Source organism: Callithrix jacchus, chromosome 6 (assembly GCF_049354715.1).
Source record: "Callithrix jacchus isolate 240 chromosome 6, calJac240_pri, whole genome shotgun sequence".
Classification (NCBI taxonomy): Eukaryota; Metazoa; Chordata; class Mammalia; order Primates; family Cebidae; genus Callithrix; species Callithrix jacchus.
The window spans coordinates 66,856,453-66,867,379 of record NC_133507.1 but is presented as its reverse complement, the minus strand read 5'-3'; the positions used below and the strand labels follow the sequence as shown (position 1 = coordinate 66,867,379).

Here is a 10,927-nt window from a genome sequence, read left to right as displayed (position 1 = left end):
TAAATCCTCATCTATTGGGACTACAGAAGTTTGACAACCTCTATCTCTCATATCCTATGGCTACCCAATGACTGCAGTCTCTTATTGTGAACTTGCGTTTGGTCTCAGAAATCTTCTCAGTGCTATGCTCTGTGAAACCAACAATGTTTGAGCAAAGTCAGTCATGTATTTAGTATCTCTGGATTATTGCATTGGTGATTCTTGCTGAAAATACTCAATTCACCTAAGAGAACTGATCTGTTTATTAATAGCTTTTAGAATATTAACATTTCATATTTGAACAGAAAAATCTAACATTACTTGGTGGAAAACAGGAGTGGTCATAAGGATAAAAAATTAATGTATCTTCAGGAACCAAGTTATTATTATAAACGAGTCTCATGGCCTGCATGCCAAAACAAGGACGGATTGGACTAGAATTATAGCAGATCACAGACACAAAGGTATTTAAATTTTAAAATTCTGTAAACAAAATATAACTATAGTAAAGAATTCTTTGTACTATTTTTGGCCTGTGGATCATGGTTTGCAAACCCTTGATCTGTGACATAGATGCTAAAGGTGGGGTAATGAGGTTGTGTGTGCAGATCTCCAAACACCAGAGCATCCTGGGCAGCACTAACCTGCAGGGTGCCCTTAGGAGAGCTGTAAGCCTGAAGCAGATTTTCCATACTGGAAATACAAGCCAAATTGTATGCTGGTAATTCAGCAAAGTTCAGAGAAATATGGCCTGAATTTATACGAATTAATCAAGTGCATAACATTAAGAAACTGTAATTTTGAATTGTTGAGTATGCTGTTTATAGTGGCCCATTTCTATATTAAAAGGACTATTTCTGCTTTTCTCTTTCCACTTGATAAAATTAAGAAAAATGTGTACAATGACAAGAATAATAATAGAATTTGTAATGTGAGTTCAAGCCATCCTTAAATAAATATACATCTATCTGCTTTCAGTGAATGTAAAACAAAGGGAGAAAGCTATGTCGCTATGTCCTTCCATGTCCCATATACACTGTATATAGTTATAGATCATTTATACCACTTTCCCGTTCTCCTTAGTAGAAGCATCCTTCCTAGAAGCAGAGTATTTTAAGAAGAAAATGAAAGTATTTTGCCCTAAGGCTCTGAAAAATTTATGTTTTATTCCTTGTAAATTTGCTGTCCCAGAGAATTGCTGAAAGAAGAATTACAGAGCTAATACTTTTGAAAAAAAATTCAAGTAAGAAAATCTTTGCCAAATCTCTGACCTACATTACAACTGATATTAATATGGCAGGATTCTTAGGAAATACACATGAATTTTTGAAAATTATACACAGATGTTTCAAAATCTTTACTATATAGTCTACATATTAGGTGATAGAATATTGAACAAACTTCTAGGATTCATTTTCTAAGAATTTTGTTGTTTTTGTAATTCAAAAATATTAGTTACATAATCCAAATGCATTATTGGTGAAACTTTGGCTCAAATCAAAACAGTCAGCAATATTTATTGAACACATTATGTTTGTGTTTGATTCTGCCACTTTCTAAAAAAAGCAGTATGAAAAAGTTTACCTTTCAAAGTGTTTTATAAAATACTGCCTTAAAACAATATTTTAAAAAGATTTATAGTGATGCCCCATAGAAAGTTTTGATAGAAGACCTGTAACAATTTTTACACTAATTGTTTGCCCATCAAGTGTATAGTATAAACTAGGTACTATACTATGAATGAAAAGCAATCTCCAGCTATAAAGAGTTCCCAACTCAATAAGGGGAATAGACAATAAAAAGCAATGGCAAATCTGCTGCAAAAGACCAGACATCCAGTGTGATTTGACAGACTGTACATTTTGGATTGGCTAATTACAATGCAACACTTTTAAATAAACTCCAAATGGTCATTTATAATTAATTCTAGTATATTCTTGGTGAGCAGTGTTTGGAGAGTCAGTTATGTGTCTATTACCAAAGACCCTCTCTGTGAAGCCCTACTTGAGAAATATCTTTTATTTTTTAAGTAGTAGGCAAAGCTTTGCTTCCTGTGAGAAACAGATGTTTTCTACATTTTCCTGAAGCTGTCAAAAAATTCAATGCCAAATTCAATGCTGAAATATAGCAAGGATGTGGTCTGAATGGGCCATATATTGTGTTTAATTTTTTTCTCTCTAAATTTTCTATTTAATTTAAATATCTTCTTGCTTACATTTTTGGAAAATATTTTGCTATTGAAGTGCATACATTTTTGCTAAAGCAGTTACATATTCCTCATGGAACCACATGAAACATAAGTAATAATTAATATTTTTTAAATGAGATAAATATTATCAATCATTTTAACTCAGATCTTTAATATTTAGAAGACTATTTTATGTATCACAAATATTTATAAGTAATTCTCAATTTCTCCAATTTTTCTGTTCAAAACATAATATTCATAAAAGTAGAATTTATCTAAAATCAGATTTAAGAGTACCTATATGATCAAGTTCCCCTACTTTTAAAATTCTAGAATATTTTGTGGCTAAAAGAATACCAAGAGCAAAAGTTCAACTAATTTGCAAATCATAGCAAAGCACAGGTGCAACTGGAACAAACTGCTGTCATGCAAAAGGACATTTTCATTTCTGGTAAAACAATCTGTGTTCCTGGTTCCCATTTCAAAGCCTTAGGAAATCCAAGGCACTATCAATTTTACACTTGTCTTTTCTGTATTTCTGTCTTACCAATATTCATGTAAATGTAAGAAAGGGGACTTTGCATTATAAAGTACTTCATTTTACACACACACACACACACACACACACACACACACACACACTGAATAGCTACTCAGAATTGGGTGCACCAATTCAAAACTATTGAATACAAAAAGTATAAATATACACATTTTATCTTTTATAAGAAAAATAGATTGCTTATCAACATTCCACCACTACAAACAATGGGTATTCCAGGAGCAGATCATGGGACATTCATTGAGCCTTCCAAAAAAGAAAGAAGGACTTACGGTGAAGGGAATTAAACTAGGATAGAAAAATAACCAGGTGCAGCACTGTAAAACATGAATATAAGTGAGAATTGCTATTGCTGCCATAATTTTAGCAACCTAAATATTTAAGTATAAATATGTAAATTAAGATGGGAAACATTTATATTAAAAATATTTTAAATACCCACTAATACCTGGGGATTTGCCAGGTCATTTTACTGAAAGTCTTGTACAATGTCAGAATTTTTAGATTTTTATTGAACATACTATTATCAACAACGGTAATTTGTTTGTTTCTTTCATCCATCATCTCCAACTTAAAAACTTTGACTAAAACAGTTTAACTTCACCAGACATCAAGCTCTAATTCCAAATACTTTGTGAAGTGTTCTTTGAAGTATTTAGCTGACTTGTCATGGTGAAGAATATTGTTTATTGCCCACTCACATGATACATGATTATTAAGTTTTTAAAAAGGTATTATTCATACACATGTACAAGAATATCACTTGCTAAAAACTACCAAAATAAAAATTTCTATGGCTTTTATTATTTCTTGTGCTTTGAATGCTAAAATTCAATAATCATCAGTGTTGACCATGAATGGCAAATGCCAATGTACTCGGCCTTTGAGACCCTCAGGATGTTGCAGAACTCCTACCTTTGGAGCACTAAAAGTAATCCTGCGTTCTTGTAGTCTTATCCTATTTGTTTACAATTTTGTATTAGGTGTCAATGGGTATTAGTTAGAAAAACGAACTTTAGGGCGATGGTAGTTATAAGAAATCTCTTGCTGGCTTTTCTTGTAAGAAAGGGAAAATGCACTCAAATGCTACATAAAAATATAAACATTTTATTTCACATTTTACATAACATTCATGTTTTTTAAAACCATGTTTATACTTATGCAAGGAAAAACACAAGGATTCTCTTTTTTTTTTTAAGAAGAAAAAAGTACTTGGCATATTCTGAACTAATGTGAAGAGAGTAGAACTACTTAAAAAACAAGTGCATATTTCATAAAGTAGAATAAAGCCATTCTAAAAAATAAATAATAATAGAGATAAGGTATTAATAGGATTTGGAGTATGAAAAAGACAAGCTTTTTCAAACAAATATTTCCCTTCTTAACCTAAATATTTACACTTAAATATTTAGGGTGCTGAAATTAACAGCAGGAATAGCAATTTTCAACAATTGACTATATTTTACTTACACAAGCAAATTTGGTATAAAAAATTAGTAGAATTCTGAAGTAATTTCTTTTTTTCTCAAATTCTTTTTTACCATTTTTGGAAGTAATTTCTTGAAGCACCATTTTTTCCTTACTAAGAATGTCATATCTAAAATAATTCAGCACCACAAAATGTTACATAATCATTCTGATGTTCTCAAAAGGCAACAGAATCCTTTTTACTTACAAATAGATGAAAGATAGTGGGATGCATTCAGCAATTCTTCTGTGCCATTATGAAAAGTAAAAGCATTGCAGCGGATTAGACTTTCTTGTATCACAATAAAACAGACGTTATTTGAGAATGCTAAGCAATAAACTCCATTAAGAACTCAATTAATAATAATGAAACCCTACACAAGGAAAATCCCCATTTGGGGTTGTGCCTGAATACTAAGAATTTAATACACGTGGTAGTTGGAAGAGGGAGCCATACTTGTACTTAAATGAGTTCCTTACAGCTTCATACTTCATTTTGGCCTTGAAGTTATTCACTAAATACCTGTTCACTTACTAAAATCTCAGTCTATTAGAGCAAATTTTATTCATCAGTCAGCAAAATATGGTATATTCCAAAACAGTGGATCACAAACTTTAGTGTGCATCAGAATCACCTGGGAAGCTTAAGCCACAGACTCCTGGACCTCATTCCCAGAGTATCAGATTCAGTAGGTCTTGTGTGGAGCTGGAAAATTTGCATTTGTAGTAAGCTTGGCAGGTGATGTAGATGCTCCTAGTTCTGAAACTACTTTGAGAACCACCCTGTTATTTTAACAACTTTCTGGTTTCTTTTCAAAGAAAAGACTGATAATTTCCCAATATTATCAAATCGTATCAAAGTGTCCCAATATTCAAGTAGGCTGGGAAAAACCTAAGCTATTAGTCAAAGTGGTCAGTAGAGCAGTTTCACATACTAGTTGTTAGGACTAAACTCCACATTATCTTCTGAATCAGAATCTTTAAGAGCAGACAACTTTTGTTAAACTTCTGCCAAAGCTACCTTCTCTTTCAGGTCATATTCTAAGTCTGACTTGACTTGCATAAGGCCTGCAATTAATTCCCAGTGTGGTATTTTAACTCAGAATTGAGTAATTTTACTCCAGCCATCTCTCTATACCAGTGTTATCAAATAAAAATGGAATGTATGCTATAAGTATAATTTTAATTTTCTAGTAGCTAAGGGAAAAATGTAAAAAAGAAACAAATAAAATAAATTATAACAATATATTTTATTTAATCCAATATAGCCACAAGAATAACATTGTAACATGTAACAATATACAATAATAATTGAGATATTTTACATTTTTTGTACTAAATTTTTAAAATTCAATGTCCATTTTGTATGTAAAGTGCATCTCAATTCAGATGCCAGATTTTTAGTAGTTTGAATTAAGATGTGTAAGAAAGATAATAGTTTTTTACAGAAACATATTTTATGCTTCAGGTTTTAAATTTAATTTATATAACACAAAGTTTAAAAATTCAGCTTCTCAGTGATACTAATCAGATATTCATTTCAATTGTCTCATAGCTACATATGAGTAGGAGGCCACCCCAAAAGACATACCAACTCTATATATTTAAACATAGCATTAATCCCTTTCCTTTGTTAGGAGGCTTCCCTAAGATTTCTATTTTGATTAATAAATGTTATCCTAGCTCTACTAAGAATAATTCTTACAATTCAAACATCACCAGTGAGATCGCTAATTTATTATTTATTCTAAACTTTTTGATAGTCTCCTCTGGAAGAGGACTATTTTAATTATTTAAAATACATTCCAATTTAGTTCAATTTCCATAAACGAGGAATTAACTTTGATTAAACTAGCAATAGACAAAAAAAAAAAAAGTATTAGTTTGAAAGTGATTCTGGATTAGCTGCCATTGATAAACTAATCATGTTTACAATAAACTTGTAGGCATTTCTGTCAATCTATTAAATACTTCTGTGAAATGTTTCAGTTGTATTGTAACATTGGACTTAACTCTCCACTCACAGAAGTTTATCACGCCTATTTTACAGATGAAGAAAGCAATACTTGGAGTACATAATCTTCCCAAGGTCAGACAGCTCCTAAATGATTCATTTTTGCCTGTGGAGTAGCCTAAAGACTTTTTACTGTACCATGAGACAATATATAATTTTACTTTGTAAAAATCATTACTCATAGATTAATTATCTGACAGTCAAAATTATTGTTACATATTTCATTCTAATGAGAGAATCACCCCTGGAATCTGAGGGCTTGTAGCAAACAGTTTTTACTTTGGTATATAATTCACAGTACAATATTTAGCATAAAAAGGGAACAGGGACATTTACTGAAACTTGGAATTTGGCTAAAGCTTCACTTCAAATGATTGGTGCCCCCTTTTCTTGTGTTTGCATTTTTTATTACAGGACCTATGGACAACAACACATTCTGTACACTAGCCCTGATTATTATGACATGCCTGAGTATCTACAATTATCTTAAAAAAATTTAAAAAATTGCACTACAAAGTATTTTAAAATCAAATTAACTTAATTTCATTTTTGAAAGTAAAAGTATATCTGACACCATTAGTAAAATTAAAATAATGCTATTTTTGTGAATGAGAGAATAGGTAGTTGACGAACAAAAACATTAGGCATATCTAAATTCATAAATATGAAATTTTCTAGTTCACTGCCTCAAGGAACTATACAGATGTATAAAATCATTCTAAGCATTCTCTCTAAGAACTGAAACAAGACAAGGATGCCCACTTTCGCCAGTTCTATTCAACATAGTACTGGAAGTCCTAGCCAGAGGAGTAAGGCAAGAGAAATTAAGGGCATCCAAATAGGAAGAGAAGTCAAACTGTCACTGTTCGCTGATGATATACCTACAAAACCTTACAGATTTCTTCAAAAGACTTCTAGATTTGACAAATAAATTTCAGTAAAGTCTCAGCTTACAAAATCAATATACACAAATTAGCAGCACTGCTATATACCAACAGTGACCAAGCTGAGAATCAAATGAAGAACTTAATCCCTTTTACAATAGCTGCAATAAAACAAAACAAAACAAACACACCAACAAACAAAAACAACCCTAGGAATGTACTCAACCAAAGAGATGAAAGATGTGTACAAGTAGAACTACAAAGCACTGCTGAAAAAATTCATAGACGACACAACGAAATGGAAATTCATCCCATGATCATGGATTGGAATAATCAATATTGTGAAAATGGCCATCTTTCCCAAAACCATCTACAGAGTCAATGCAATATCTATCAAAATACAAACGTCATTTTCATAGAATTATTTTTAAAAAGTAACATTCATATGGAACCAAAAAACATCCCAAATAACCAAAATAATCCTAAGCAAAAAGAACAAATCTGGGGCCGGGCGCGGTGGCTCAAGCCTGTAATCCCAGCACTTTGGGAGACCGAGGTGGGTGGATCACGAAGTCAAAATATCGAGACCATCCTGGTCAACATGGTGAAACCCTGTCTCTACTAAAAATACAAAAAATTAGCTGGGCATGGTGGTGCGTGCCTGTAATCCCAGCTACTCAGGTGGCTGAGGCAGGAGAATTGCCTGAACCCAGGAGGCGGAGGTTGCAGTGAGCCGAGATCGCGCCATTGCACTCCAGCCTGGGTAACAAGAGCGAAACTCCATCTCAAAAAAAAAAAAAAAAAAAAGGGACAAATCTGGAGGCACCACTTTACTGGACTTCTAGTTATACAACAAGGCCATACATATCAATATAACATCTTACTGGTATAAAGGTAGACACATAAACTAAAGAAATAGAATAGAGAACCCGGAAATAAAGCCAAGTTCATATAATCAACTTATCTTTGACTATCATAAATTGGGGAAAGAACATCCAGTTTCATAAATGGTGCTGGAAAAACTGGCTAGCTACATGAAGAAGAATGAAACTGGATCCCTATCTCTTACCCTATGCAAAAATCTACTCAAGATTGATCAAATACTTAAGTCTAAGACCTGAAACTATAAAATTCTAGAGGGCAACCTTGGAAAAACTCTCTCAGACACTGGCCTAGGCAAATAACTCATGACTAAAGCAAATGCAACAAAAACAAAAATAAGTAAATGGTACCGAATTAAGCTAAAAAGCTTCTGCACAGCGAAAGAAATAATTATCAGAGTAAACAGACAACCTAGAAAGTGGGAGAAAATTTGAAAATCATGTATCTAACAAAAAACTAGCATTCAGAATCTACAAGAAACTCAAAAAAAAAAAAAAAAAAAAAAAAACCAGCAAGGAAAAAACAAATAATACCATGAAAAAGTGAACAAAGGACATGAATAAACATTTCTTGAAAGAAGATATACAGATGGCCCAAAAATGAAAAAACGCTCAATGTCACTTATCATCAGGTAAATACAAATTAAAAGCATAATGAGATATACTACCTTCCTCCTACAAGAATGACCATTATTAAAAAGTCAACAAACAATAGATGCTGGTGTAGATACAGTAAAAGGAGAATGCTTATACACTGCTGGTAGGGATGCAAATTAGGATAACCTCTAGGGAAAACAATATGGAGACTCCTCAAAGGTCTAAAAGTAGATTTACCATTCAATCCAGAAATTCCACAACTGGGTATCTATCCAGACGAAAATAGGTAATTATAAGAAAAAAACACATATACATGTGTTTGTTGCAGCACAATTCATAATTGCAAAGATATGAAGCAAGCCTCAGTGCCCATCAACCAATGAGTGGATTAAAATCATGTGGCATATAAACAGCACAGAATACTACTCACCCATAAAAAAGGAATAAAATAATGTCTTTTATAGCAACATGGGAGAAGTTGAAGGCCATTATTCTAAGTGAAGTAACTCAGGAATGGAAAACCGAGTACCATATTTTCTCACTTATAAGGGGGAGTTAAGTTATGAGTACACAAAGGCATACAGAGTGATATAATGGACATAGGAGACTTAGAAGGGGCAGGGTAGGAAGGAGATGTAGAGTAAAAAACTATATATTGGATACAATATACACAACATGGGTGACAGGGGTACCAAAATCTCAGAATTCACCACTATGCAATTCATCTATGAAACTGAAAACTGCTTGTAACTCAAAAGCTATTGAAATTTCAAAAATTAAAAAACAAAACAGAATAAATTTTAAACTTAACTAACTCAATTTTAGAAATAACAGCTTTTCTCTCCATACATCACTTTCAGTAGAGGAGCTTTTGAATAAGGATAATAAAATGCTATTTATAATTTATTGTGTCTTTACTATGTGCTCTGTTTCTTGATGCCAGAAAATAGTAAATGCCTTAGAATGATAACTAACACATATTGTTACTATAAGTCATAGATTTCCTTATGTCTGTAATTTCTGGGTAGGGAGCAGGTAGTTACCAATGACTGTCATTACAGTTAATAAAATGGAAAACGATTTGGTCTTCTAGCTGTCGAATTCTGCTATTCACTGTTACAATTTACATTGTGCTTTAGGGTATTCTCTTAAATTCAGCAATGGAAGAAATATTGGTAGTCTCAGACCACAAGTTGTTCTAATCTGGCAATGATAACTCAATATTACGTTAGGCATTCTCACCACTAGCAATACTGAAAATTTAAATGGAATTTGTGGTTTTGGTAAATCTGAAGTTGTGAAAGTCAGGAAAAATTGTTTTTGTTTTTAATTAGGTCAAGCAGGAAATTTTTTTTTACAAAAAGATAATTTGTAACTAGATTAACTCAAAGCATAACAGAAATGATTTGACCATCAAATAGATTACAACATAATCTATGTGTTTAAACAATTATGTTGGAAATCATTAAAATAAGGAACTATAACAATAGAAATAGAACTATAATACAGAAAGTAGAGTAAAAAAAACCTACTAAAACAAAATATGAAACTATAGAATTGAAATGCAGTAAGTTACCATGAATTTCTTGCAAAAACAAACAAGACAAAGAAAAAAAAAACAAAAACAAGAGTAGGTACAGTGGCTCAAGCCTGTAATCCCAGAACTTTGGGAGGCCAAGGCTGGTGGATCACTTGAAATCAGAAGTTCAAGACCCCTACCAGCCTGGCCAATGGGGTGAAAACCCATCTCCACAAAAAATACAAAAACAAACAAATTAACCAGGTGTGGTGCTGCACGCCTGTAGTCCCAGATACTGGAGAGGCTATGGCACAAGAATCACTTGAACCCAGGAGGCAGAGGTTGCAGCAAGCTGACTCATGCCACTGCACTCCAGACTAGGCAAAAAATAAAAAGCAAAACCAAACTCTAAAAATATTTACTTGTAAGGGTTAATTTTAATAGGCAGTGGAGATTCTGATACAAGTTCATGGTTTATTTGTATTTGAAAAAGTTTAATATCCCGCTGCAAGCTGACAAAGACACAAAATAGAAAAGTGATTTTTCAATAGTTTATAAATCATTAGGCTTGAAACCACATACTATTTATAATATTTTCATCAATTTATCTGTTCTTTTTTTTCAGCAAATATTCCTTGAATGCCTGGTATAGGGATTGGTTCCAGGACCACTATGGATAGCAAAATTGATGGATGCTCAAGTCTGATATATAAAATGGCATGGTATTTGCATACGACCTACACACATCTCCTATATACTTTAAATCATCCCCAGATTACTTGTGAAACCTAATGCAATGTAACCCTACATAGTTGTAACACTGTATTTTTCAATTTGTA

General features: G+C 32.6%; 1 protein-coding gene across 6 annotated transcripts in view; it reads right to left on the bottom strand.

Annotated features, from left to right (window-relative positions):
- The window catches only part of KCNH7 (potassium voltage-gated channel subfamily H member 7), a 508,532-nt gene that overhangs the window by 464,252 nt on the left and 33,353 nt on the right, over positions 1 to 10,927 (bottom strand). The window lies entirely within an intron of this gene.